The 12,511-nt window shown below is 43.8% G+C and overlaps 1 protein-coding gene across 2 annotated transcripts in view; it reads left to right on the forward strand.

Annotated features, from left to right (window-relative positions):
• The window catches only part of LOC132828135 (tyrosine-protein phosphatase non-receptor type 22-like), a 98,737-nt gene that overhangs the window by 41,018 nt on the left and 45,208 nt on the right, over window positions 1–12,511 (forward strand). The gene's annotated exons all lie outside the window — the stretch shown is intronic.

The raw sequence follows: 12,511 nt of genomic DNA on the forward strand, positions 1-12,511 counted from the left end.
GTGAAGTTGTGAATAATGTTGAAGGTGTAGAGAACATGTGGCATTGGCAGCTATCAGATAAGCTAATTCTTCCTCGTTCAATCAGAAAGAGAGATGTAACTTGCATTTCTGTAGTGCCTATCATGTTTCAAAAGGGACTGTAAATATTGCCATACCACCTGGGGACCCCACTGTAAACAATGCAAGTTCCCCAGGGAACAACCCCCCCATAAATATTGTCACTTTCCTACAGACACCTTATAAATACTGTCACACATTTCCTAGAACCCTCTGTGAATACTGCCTTGATCCCCAGGATTGTCCTGTAAATAATACCATGCTGCCAGAAATTGTCATAAATTAGATTCTACTAAAAGCCAATCATTTGAAAGTGTAAGCAGAGGTAATTTTAACATGATGTAGGTTAATTAATTGTCTGTCTCCAGGGCGTAAGCTGTAACTTAGCACAATTGCAAGAGTTATAGAGCCATAGAGATGTACAGCATGGAAACAGACCTTTCGGTCCAACCCATCCATGCCGACCAGATATCCCAACCCAATCTAGTCCCACCTGCCAGCACCCAGCCCATATCCCTCCAAACCCTTCCTATTCATATACCCATCCAAATGCCTCTTAAATGTTGCAATTGTACCAGCCTCCACCACATCCTCTGGCAGCTCATTCCATACACGTATCACCCTCTGCGTGAAAAAGTTGCCCCTTAGGTCTCTTTAATATCTTTTCCCTCTCACCCTAAACCTATGCCCTCTAGTTCAGGAATCCCCGACCTCAGGGAAAAGACTTTGCCTATTTATCCTATACATGCCCCTCATAATTTTGTAAACCTCTGTAAGGTCACCCCTCAGCCTCCGACGCTCCAAGGAAAACAGCCCCAGCGTTCAGCCTCTCCCTGTAGCTCAAATCCTCCAACCCTGGCACCATCCTTGTAAATCTTTTCTGAACCCTTTTAAATTTCACAACATCTTCCCGATAGGAAGGAGACCAGAATTGCACACAATATTCCAACAGTGGCCTAACCAATGTCCTGTACAGCCGCAACATGACCTCCCAATTCCTGTACTCAATACTCTGACCAATAAAAGAAAGCATACCAAACGCCGCCTTCACTATCCTATCTATCTGCGACTCCACTTTCAAGGAGCTATGAACCTGCACTCCAAGGTCTCTTTGTTCAGCAACACTCCCTAGGACTTTACCATTAAGTGTATAAGTCCTGCTAAGATTTGCTTTCCCAAAATGCAGCACCTTGCATTAATGTCGCACAGGCCATTTCAGAAATGCATTGCCTGGTCCTGTACATGAGCTGGGCAGATCATAACCCATTCCCCTCCTGAACAATAAAGCAGAAGAAGAACAGCTATTTTCTGTCATCGTAGATTATTCTTTCCTTCCCTTAATTTTTAGTCATAAAATTGTATAGTGTAGAATCAGACCCTTCAGTCCAACTTGTTAATACTAACTAACCTAATCTGGTCCCATTTACCAGCACTTGGCCCACATCCGTCTAAACCCTTCCTATTCATATACCCATTCAGATGCCTTTTAAATGTTGTAATTGTACCAGCCTCCACCACTTCCTCTGGCAGTTCATTCCATACACGTACCACCCTCTGCATGAAAACGTTGCCTCCTAGGTCCCTTTTAAATCTTTCCCCTCTCACCCCAAACCTATGCCTTCTAATTTTGGAGTTGCAACTGCCGGGTAAAAGACCTTGTCTATTTACCCTATCCATGCTCCTCGTGATTTTATAAACTTCAATAAGGTCACCCCTCAGCTTCTAATACTCCAGGGAAAACAGTCCCAGCCTGTTCAGCCTCTCCCTGTAGCTCAAATCCTCCAACCCTGGCAACATCCTTGTAAATCTTTTCTGAACCTTTTCAAGTTTCACAACATCCTTCATATAGCAGGGAAGCAAGAATTGAATGCAGCAATCCAAAAGTGGCCGAACTAATGTCCTGTACAGCTGCAATATGACCTCCCAATGCCTATACTAAATACACTGACCAATAATGGAAATCATGCCAAACGCCTTCTTCACTATACTGTTGACATGCAGCTCCACTTTCAAGGAACTATGAACCTGCATTCCAAGATCTCTTTGTTTGACAACATTCCCAGGATTCTCCCCATTAAGTGTATACACCCTGCACTGATTTGCTTTTCCAAAATGCAGCACCTCACATTTATCTCAGTTAATCTCCATCTGCCACTTCTCGGTCCTTCAGTCCATCTGATCAAGGTCATTTTGTATTCTGAGGTAACCTTCTTCACTGTTCATTACACCATCAATTTTTGTGTCATCTGTCAAATTAATAGCCATTCCTCCTATATTCACATCCAAACCATTTATATAAATGACAAAAAGCAGTGGACCCAGTACAGATCCTTGCAGCATACCACTGGCCACAGGCCTCCAGTCTGAAAAGCAACCCTCTACCACTAGCCTTTGTTTCTGACCCTCAAGCAAATTTTGTATAAATAGCTAGGTCTCCCAGTATTCCATGGGATCTAACCTTGCTAACCTGTCTACCATGCAGAAACTTGTTGAAAGCCTTACTGAAGTCCATTTAGACAACTTCCACCACACCGCTTTCATCAATCTTCTTTGTTATTCTTAAAAATACTCAATAAAGTTAGTGAAATATGATTTCCCACATAAAAAGTCATGTTGGCTATCCCTAATCAATCCTTATCTTTCTAAATATATGGAAATCCTGACCCTCAGAATTCCTTCCAAAACATACACACCAATGATATCAGCCTCACCAGTCTATAGTTCCCTGGCTTTTCCTTACCTCATTTCTTAACTAGGCACCACATTAGCCACCCTCCACGATTCCAGCACCTCACCCCACGCTATCAACGATACAGATATCTCAGCAAAGGGCCTAGCAATCACTTCCCTAGCTTCCCACAAACTTCTGGGTACACTTGATCAGCTCCCAGGGAATATTCTACCTCTATGCATTTTAAGATGTCCAGCATTTCCTTCTCTGTTATATGGATACTTTTCAAGGATATCACTATTTCTCCATGTCTTCTAGTTTCTATATCCTTCTCAACAGTAAATACTCTTTCAAAATACTCATCTCCCCCATCTCCTGTTCTACACATAGGCAATCTTGCTGATTTTTAAGGGATCCTGTTATTTCCATAGTTTTGTCCTTAATGTATTTATGAGATTCCTTTGGATTTTTCTTAACCCTATTTGCCCAAGCTATCTCATGTGGCCTTGTTGCCCTCTTGATTTCCCTCTTGAGTGTATTCCTACTGCCCTGATACTCATCTACGGATTCACTCAATCCTAGCTGTCTATATTGGACATATGTTTCCTTTTTCTTGAACAGAGCTTCAATTTCTTCTAGATTAGATTAGATTAGATTACTTAGTGTGGAAACAGGCCCTTCGGCCCAACAAGTCCACACCGACCCGCCGAAGCGCAACCCACCTATACCTCTACATTTACCTCTTACCTAACACTACAGGCAATTTAACATGGCCAATTCACCTGACCCACACATCTTTGGACTGTGGGAGGAAACCGGAGTACCCGGAGGAAACCCACGCAGACACGGGGAGAACATGCAAATTCCACACAGTCAGTCGCCTGAGTCGGGAATTGAACCCGGGTCTCAGGCGCTGTGAGGCAGCAGTGCTAACCACTGTGCCACCGTGCCGCCCGTGGTCATCCAGCCTTGCCCTTCACACTAACAGGAACGTACTGCCTCTGGACTCTCGTAATCTCATTTTTAAAGGCCTCCCACTTTTCAACTATTCCTTTTCCTGCAAATAACCTCTCACAATCGACTTTGAAAGTTCATGCCTAATACTATCAACATTGGCCTTATGCCAATTTTGAACTTTGAATTTTAGATCAGGTCTATCCTCTTCTGTCACTATTTTAAAACTAATAGAATTACGGTCGCTAGCCCCAAAGTGTTTTGCCACGAACACCTCAGTCACTTGCTTTGCCTTATGTCCCAAAAGAAGGTCAAGTTTTGCTCCTTTTCTATCCAGAACATTCACATACCGAGTAAGAGACATTTCTTGCACACACTTAAATTCGTCTCCGCCAAGCCCTTAACACAATGGCAGTCCCAGTCTATGTTTGGAAAGTTAAAATGGCCTCCCATTACAATCTGTTCGTCATTTTTATAAATGACCTGGATGAGGGCTTAGAAAGGTGGGTTAGTAAATTTGCAGATGACACTAAGGTCGGTGGAGTTGTGGATAGTGATGAAGGATGTAGTAGGTTACAGAGAGACATAGATAGGATGCAGAGCTGGGCTGAGAGGTGGCAAATGGAGTTTAATGTGGACAAGTGTGAGGTGATACACTTTGGCTGGAGTAATCAGAATGCAAAGTACTTGGCTAATGGTAGGATTCTTGGGAGTGCAGATGAGCAGAGAAATCTCAGTGTCCATGTACACATATCCCTGAAAGTTGCCACCTAGATTGACAGGGTTGTTAAGAAGCATACAATGTTTTGGCCTTTATTAATAGAGGGATTAAGTTCCGGAACCAGGAGGTCATGCTGCAGCTGTACAAAGCTCTGGTGCGGCCGCATTTGGAGTATTGGGTACAGTTCTGGTCATCCTTATAAGAAGGATGTGGAAGCTTTGGAAAGGATGCAGAGGAGATTTACTAGGATGTTATCTGGTATGGAGGGAAGGTCTTACGAGGAAAGGCAGAGGGCCTTGAGGCTGTTCTCGTTAGAGAGAAGAAGGTTGAGAGGTGACTTGATAGAGACATACAAGATAATCAGAGGGTTAGATAGAGTGGACAGGGAGAGCCTTTTTCTAAGTATGGGGACGAGAACTACAAGGGGACGCAACTTTACAGTGAGGGGAGATAGGTATAAGACAGATGTCAGAGGTGGTTTCTTTACTCAGAGAGTAGTAAGGGTATGGAATGCTTTGCCTGCAACGGTAGTAGATGCGCCAAGTTTAAGTGCATTTAAGTCGTCATTGGACAGGCATATGGACGTACATGGAATAGTGTAGGTGGGATGGGCTTCAGCTTAGTATGACAGGGCGGCGCAACATCGAGGGCCGAAATGTTCTATGTTCTATTATTCTTACAGATAACTTTACCATTTGCTTCTCAATTTTCTGCTATTGGGGGGTCTATATAACAATCCCTTTTAAGTGATCATCCTTTTCTTATTTCTCAGTTCCACCCAAATAACATCACTGGGCATACTCCCAGAAATATCCTCCTTAAGTACAGCCATAATGTTATCCCTCACCAAAATGCCATTCCTGCTCCTCTCTTGTCCCCCTTTCTATCCTTCCTGTAGCATCTATACACTGGAACATTTAAGCTGCCAGTCTTGCCCTTCCCTGGATCACATCTCCATAATAACTATGATATCCCAGTCCCATGTTTCCAACCATGCCGAGTTCATCTACCTTACCTTTTAGGTCCCTTGCATCAAAATAAATACAGTTTAATTCATCAATGTAGCCTCGTTCTCTCGCCTTACTCTTGTCTGCCCTGACTATTTGACTTGTTCCTCTTCCCAACTGTACCAGCCTCAAACTTATCTCTTAATCTCCATCCCTCCACCCTACCCACAACCCTCCACTCTTCTAAAACCTCCCGAGTAGCATTAGCAAATCTCCCTGCCAGAATGTTGGTCACACTGGGAGTAATCCAGATGTTACTACTCTCAAGGATCTACTTTTTAACCTCCTGCCTGATCTCCTATATTCTCTCTTTTTTGTCATTTTCTCTTCCTGTGTCATTGGTACCAATGTGTTCAACAACCTCTTGCTGATCACTCTCCTCTTTTGAGAATATTCTGTACCCTCTCCAAGCCATCCTTGACCCTGGAACCAGGGAGCCAACACACCATTCTGATGTCTCACTATAGAAACATCTGTCTGTGCCTTTTACTAGATAGTCCCCTTTCACAATCAATTGATTGGAACCTGACATACTCCTCATTACATTGGAGCCAGTCTTGGTGCCAGAAACCTGGCTGTCAGTACTATAATCTCCTGAGAGTCCATCACCCCTTTACATTTTCCAGAACAATCACTTTTTCTCATCAAACTTGGATTTTCTTGTTCGCTTTCTCTTTCATGTCCCCCTCTTTCTGTTTTTGCTCTTATTCTCGGCTGCTCTCTGACTTTCTTGTTGAGGTCTCTTGCTGCTCTCTCTCTCACTCTTGTACACATTCTTTCTCTCTCACCTTGAATTTTTTTGTTTAAAAATGTGTTTCAGTGTCAATCAGACCGGGTTCTTTTGTGACCAGCGGAAATGCTCAGTGCTCTACTGCGTGCTGGAGGTTGTTGTTTGTGGCAAGAATGAAGCAGTGTTCTGACATCTATGTTAATATTTCCTTTTACTGTCTGTAGGTGGGACAGTTAAAAGTTGATGTAGTAAAGAGGAAAATGCACAGACTTTGATAAATGGGTCAAGTAACTTCACAGAATATAAAACTGCCTCAAGTAACCTTTCCACTTCAAACAAAACTGCATTTTCACACATTTTGGATAATAAAACTCTTTTTCACTTGTAGGCTTCCCACTCTGTACCTGAAAATAAATCTGATTAAACAGCATTATCATTGTAGAAATGTGATTTCAGCAGATGGTTGACACAGCTTGGAACAATTGAGCACTCCAGACACTACGCACAACCTGAAGCTTGTCAGTTCTTCAAGATCTCAAGACTTCTGGTTGGATTTTTATCTAGTAAAAAATTAGGTCTGCAGATGCCGGAGATCACAGCTGCAAATGTGTTGCTGGTCAAAGCACAGCAGGTTAGGCAGGGGGAATTAGAGGGGAATGTTAGTCCTGGAAAAGGACATTCTATCTCCCACAACTGTATAGGCTTCACTCAAAGCAGTTGGAGCCTAGGAACTTGGGAAGTAGTTTAGCTCATCATCTGCGGTGTTTGAGGGGGTACTTGATTATATGGATAGAGGGTGGCACGTTGGCACAGTGGTTAGCACTGCTGCCTCACAGCGCCAGGGAGCCGGGTTCAAATTCCTGCCTTGGGTGACTGTATGTGTGGAGTTTGCACATTCTCCCTGTGTCAGCATAGGTTTCCTCCGGGTGCTCCGGTTTCCTCCAATAGTCCAAAGATGTGTAGGTTAGGTGAATTGGCCATGCTAAATTGCCCATAGTGTTCAGGGATGTAGGTTAGGTGCATTAGTCAGGGGGAAATGTAGAGTGATAGGGGAATGGGTCTGGGAGGGTTACTCTTTGGAGGGTCGGTGTGGACTTGTTGGGCCAAAGGGCCTGTTTCCACACTACAGGGATTTTAATTCAAAATAATGTGTAAATGTATCGGAAAAGCAATCAGGTAACTGGCATTAGGTAATAATGCTAATTTGCAGATCTGGCCAGACACAATCGGCCGAACGGTCTCCTTCATTTCGTATATGTCTGATCTGTCTCTCACCTACAGTTACATGTTTTTTGCTGCATATATCCATGAAATACTCTCATTAAAATCTATCACCTAATTGGTAGATCAACATTTCCCCAAAGGAATCGAATAGAAACTCAATGCAAGTTTAGGAAATCAAGGATATTTCAATAGAACAGCAAAGTGAAACTTAGTTGGATTAGTAAAGATTTAATTGAATGTGGGAGCAGGCACAAGGGGCAAATGACCTATTTCAACTCCCAATCTCCCAATATCATTTGTAGAACTGGAGCAGGCCATTCAGCCCCTCTTTCACTCCCTATCCAATATAGTCATGTACAAAACAGTCTGAGGCTTGTAAAACCTGATCATCCAACCTTAGCAGTCCCAACAACCCTTTCTTAAATCAGGTTAACACAGGAATATAGGAACAGACCATTCAGGCCATCAAGCCTGCTGTATCATTCAAAGTGACCATTCAATTCCATTTATGAAATCTACTTTAATCTCTACCTTAAACATTCACAAAGACTCAAAAGTGATCAACCAATGGAATTTGCTACCACAGCTGACTGTGGAGGCTAGGTCATGACTATATTCAGGAGAGATTTTTTTAGATATTAAAAGCAGAGTCTGTGGAGAGAATAGGAGAATATGACATTGAGCTACAGGATCAGCCATAATCATATTAGAGTCATAGAGATGTACAGCATGGAAACAGACCCTTCAGTCCAACCCATCCATGCTGACCAGATATCCTAAATTAATCTATTCCCATTTTCCAGCATTTGGCCCATATCCCTCCAAACTTTCCTATTCATAAACCATTCAGATGTCTTTTAAATGTCATAATTGTACCAGCCTCCACCACTTCCTCTGGCAGCTCATTCCATACATGCCCTGCATTAAGAAATTGCCCCTTAGGTCCCTTTTACATCTTTCCCTTCTATATTGAATAGCAGAGTGGGGCTGAATGGCCTACTCCAGCTCTTGGCTTCAATGGTAAAGGTGTTTTATATCAATACAAGTTTATTTTGCTGTTCTCAAGTGTTGCAGCATTACCCCACCATTCTTTGAATGTGACTACATCCTGGGAGGATGGGCTGAGTGAAGTGGGGTCCCCTGCAGTGTTTGGGATCTTGGGGAAATTCAATTATTTTCAAGATCAGACACAATGTTAAAAATTCTAACTGGCACATTTGTGCCATTAATAACTAGATTGGTTTTGCAGTGAATATGTGGTTTTGTGACTCACATACTAAAGCTCGAGAGGTGCATTGACTTTCTACGTTAACTAGACTGGTTATTTCCTGCAAACATCTGTTGTGAAAGCTTTATTCTCTGTGCTTTCGCTGTGACTCGAGATGTTTGTTTTCATGTGCATTTATACACACTAGTTTATTGGAATTTGCATTTATATAGCACCTTTAGAGTAGTAAGATGTCACAAGATGTTTCTCAGGAGTGATTATCAAACAATATTAAATGCTGACTCACTGAGGGGGATATTAGAACAGGAGACCTAAACCTGATCAGAGAAATGTTTAAGGATTGTCTAAAAGAGTTAGAGAGGCAGAGGGATGTAGAGAAGGAATTCCAGAGATTAAGCTTTAGGCAGTAATACTCAGGTGCAGAGACTTAAAGGGTCAAAATAAGAGATTAAGTTGCTTAAATGTGGTTTGCATTCTCATGAGTTTCATAGGTTGTGGGTCAGCGAAAATCCAGAAATTTCCAAGCTGGTACAGTACTGTTCCCTGAAATATCTTAAGCATTGACAATTTTGGAACTTAAATGGTAATTGGTAGGAGGTAGAAAAAGAGGTAGCAACATTTTAAACAATATTTTAATTCATTTATGGTTCGTGGATGTTGCTGGCTGGGCCAACATTTATTGCACATTACTAGTTGCCCTTGAGAAGGTGGGGGTGAGCTGCCTTATTGAACTGCTGCAGTTCATTTGCCGTGGGTAGACCCACAACGCCCTTAGGGAGGAAACTCCATGATTTTGATCCAGCGACAGTGAAGGAACGGCGATATATTTCCAAGTCAAGGTATTATATGGCTTTGTGGGGATCTTTCAGGTCAGCAGTGTGACGCTGCCCTTGTCCTTCTAGATTAGATTAGATTAGACTTACAGTGTGGAAACAGGCCCTTCGGCCCAACAAGTCCACACCGACCCGCCGAAGCGAAACCCACCCATACCCCTACATTACCCCTTACCTAACACTACGGGCAATTTAGCATGGCCAATTCACCTGACCCGCACATCTTTGGACTGTGGGAGGAAACCGGAGCACCCGGAGGAAACCCACGCAGACACGGGGAGAACGTGCAAACTCCACACAGTCAGTCGCCTGAGTCGGGAATTGAACCCGGGTCTTCAGGCGCTGTGAGGCAGCAGTGCTAACCACTGTGCCACCGTGCCGCCCACATGATGTAGTGATCATGCGTTTAGAACATAGGTGAAAGTGAGGACTGCAGATGCTGGAGAACAGAGACTGGATTACAGTGGTGCTGGAAAAGCACAGCAGATCAGGTAGCATCCGAGGAGCAGGAAAATCATTGTTTCGGGCAAAAGCCCTTCATCAGGAACGAAAAGGGCTTTTGAAGGAAACATTGATTTCCTTGATCAGGATGCTGCCTGATCTGCTGTGCTTTTCCAGCACTAGTCTAATCCAGACGTGTTTAGAAGGCACTGAGTAAAGAACTTTAATGAACTTCTGCAGTGCATCTTACAGATAGTATGCACTGCTGCTGCTCCTGAACTTCAGTGGGGGAGGGAGGGGATGTTTGTGGTTGTGGTGCCAATCAAGTGGGCTGCTTTGTCCTGGATGGTGTCGAGCTTCTTGAGTGTTGTTGGAGCTGCATCCATCCAGGCAAGTGGGGAGTTTTCCAGCACACTCCTGACTTGTGTCTTTTAACTGGTAGACAAGCTTCGGGGTGTCAGGAAGTGAGATACTCGCTGCAGTATTCCTAGCCTCTGACCTGCTCTTGTCGCCACATTTAAAAGACTTTTGGATAATTTCATGAATAGGAAATCTTTGGAGGGAAGTACAGGAAAGTGGCACTAGTTTAGCTTATGAATATGGTCAGTGTGGAGTAGTTGGACCAAAGGGTGTGTTTCCATGCAGTATGATTCTATGACTGAACGTGGACTGCTTCAATATTTGTGGAGTCACATTGTGCAATCATCAGCAAACATTGCCAATTTTCATCTTAGAAAGGAGGGAAGGTCATTGATGAAGCAGCTGAAGATGGTTGGGCCTAGGACAGTACCCTGAGGAACTCCTGCAGAGATGTCCTAGAGCTGAGATAACTGACCTCCAACAACCACAGCCATCTTCCTTAATGCCAGTCCAACCAGTGGAAAGTTTACCCCCAATACCCACTGATTCCAGTTTTACTTGGGCTCCTTGATGCCACACTCGGTTGAATGCAGCCTTGATGTTAAAGACTGTCCCTCTCCCTTCCCCTCTGGAATTCAGCTCTTTTGTCCATGTTTAAACCAAGGGTGTAGTGAGGTCAGGAGCTGAGTGGCCCTGGGGGATCCCAAACTGGGCATCACTGAGCAGGTTATTGCTGAGCAGGTGCTGCTTGATAGCACTATTACTGACACCGTCCATCACTTTCCTGATGATTGTGAGTAGGCTGATGGGGCGGTAATTGGCCGGGTTGGATTTGCCCTGCTTTTTGTGTACAGGACATACCTGGGCAATTTTCCTCATTGTTGGGCCGATTTAATACTGTAGCTGTATTGGAACAATTTGGCTCAGAGCGCGGCACATTTGGAGCACACGTCTTCAGTAATATACAGGACTATTCCTGGAACATTGTAAAGGCCCACAGCATTTGCAATATCCAGTCCCTCCAGCCATTTCTTGACATCACATGGAGTGAATCAAATGAGCTGAAGACTGGTGTCAATGATGCTGGGGACCACTGGAGCAAGCCAAAGTAATATCCATTTGGCCCTTGGCTATTTTCTATCATTGAAAAAAATCAGGGCTCACCTAATTGTGGATTTAACTCTACTTAATCAACCCACAAATACAGATCCAAGCTCCATTGTTGTCTGGGGAAGAAAATTCCAAAGTCTAATGACAACATGAGAGAAAAAAAATCCTCACCTCCATCTTAAACAGGACTCATTATTTTTAAATCATGCCTCTCTATTCCAGATTTCCCCGGGGGAAATACCCCTTAGCATCGATCCTGTCAACTTCCCCAAAAACTTGCATGTCTCAATAATTTCTCTTCTCATTTAGATTAGATTACTTACAGTATGGAAACAGGCCCTTTGGCCCAACAAGTCCACACCGACCCTCCAAAGAGCAACCCACCCATACCCATTCCCCTACATTTACCCCTGCACCTAACACTACAGGCAATTTAGCATGGCCAATTCACCCAACCTGCACATTTTTGGACTGCAGGAGGAAACCGGAGCACCCGGAGGAAACCCACATAGCACGGGGAGAATGTGCAAACTCCACACAGACAGTTGCCTGAGGTGGAAATTGAACCCGGGTCTCTGGCGCTGTGAGACAGCAGTGCTAACCACTGAGCCACCGTGCCACCCCCCGACCCCCATTGATCTGACCTCCCATGAATATAGGCCCAAACTGTTTAACCATTCCTTACTAAATAACCCCTTCATTGCAGGAATCAGCAACGTGAACCTCATCTGAACTTTCAAATCCATGTACATCCACATACACAGAATTTCTGATAATTGAAACACAGAAAATTAATGCAGGAGTAGGCTGTTCAAACCCTCCACCCTACGCCTCCATTTAATATGACATTGCTGAGTTCAGTAGCCTAATCCTTGGTACATGGTGGCTCAGTAGTTAGCACTGCTGTCTCACAGCGCTAGAGACCCCAGATTCAATTGTAGCCTTGGGTAACTGTCTGTGTGGAGTTTTCCCATTCTCCCCATGTCTGTGTGGGTTTACTCTGGGTGCTTTAGTTTCCTCCCTCAATCCAAAGATGTGCAGGTTGAGTGAATTGGTCATGCTAAATTGTCTGTAGTGTCCAGGTTCGGTGGATTAGCCATTGGAAATGCAGGGTTACAAGGATTGGGTAGGAGGTTTGGGTCTATGTGGGATGCTCTTTGGAGGGTCAGTGTGGA

This window comes from Hemiscyllium ocellatum, chromosome 26, assembly GCF_020745735.1.
Source record: "Hemiscyllium ocellatum isolate sHemOce1 chromosome 26, sHemOce1.pat.X.cur, whole genome shotgun sequence".
Classification (NCBI taxonomy): domain Eukaryota; kingdom Metazoa; phylum Chordata; class Chondrichthyes; order Orectolobiformes; family Hemiscylliidae; genus Hemiscyllium; species Hemiscyllium ocellatum.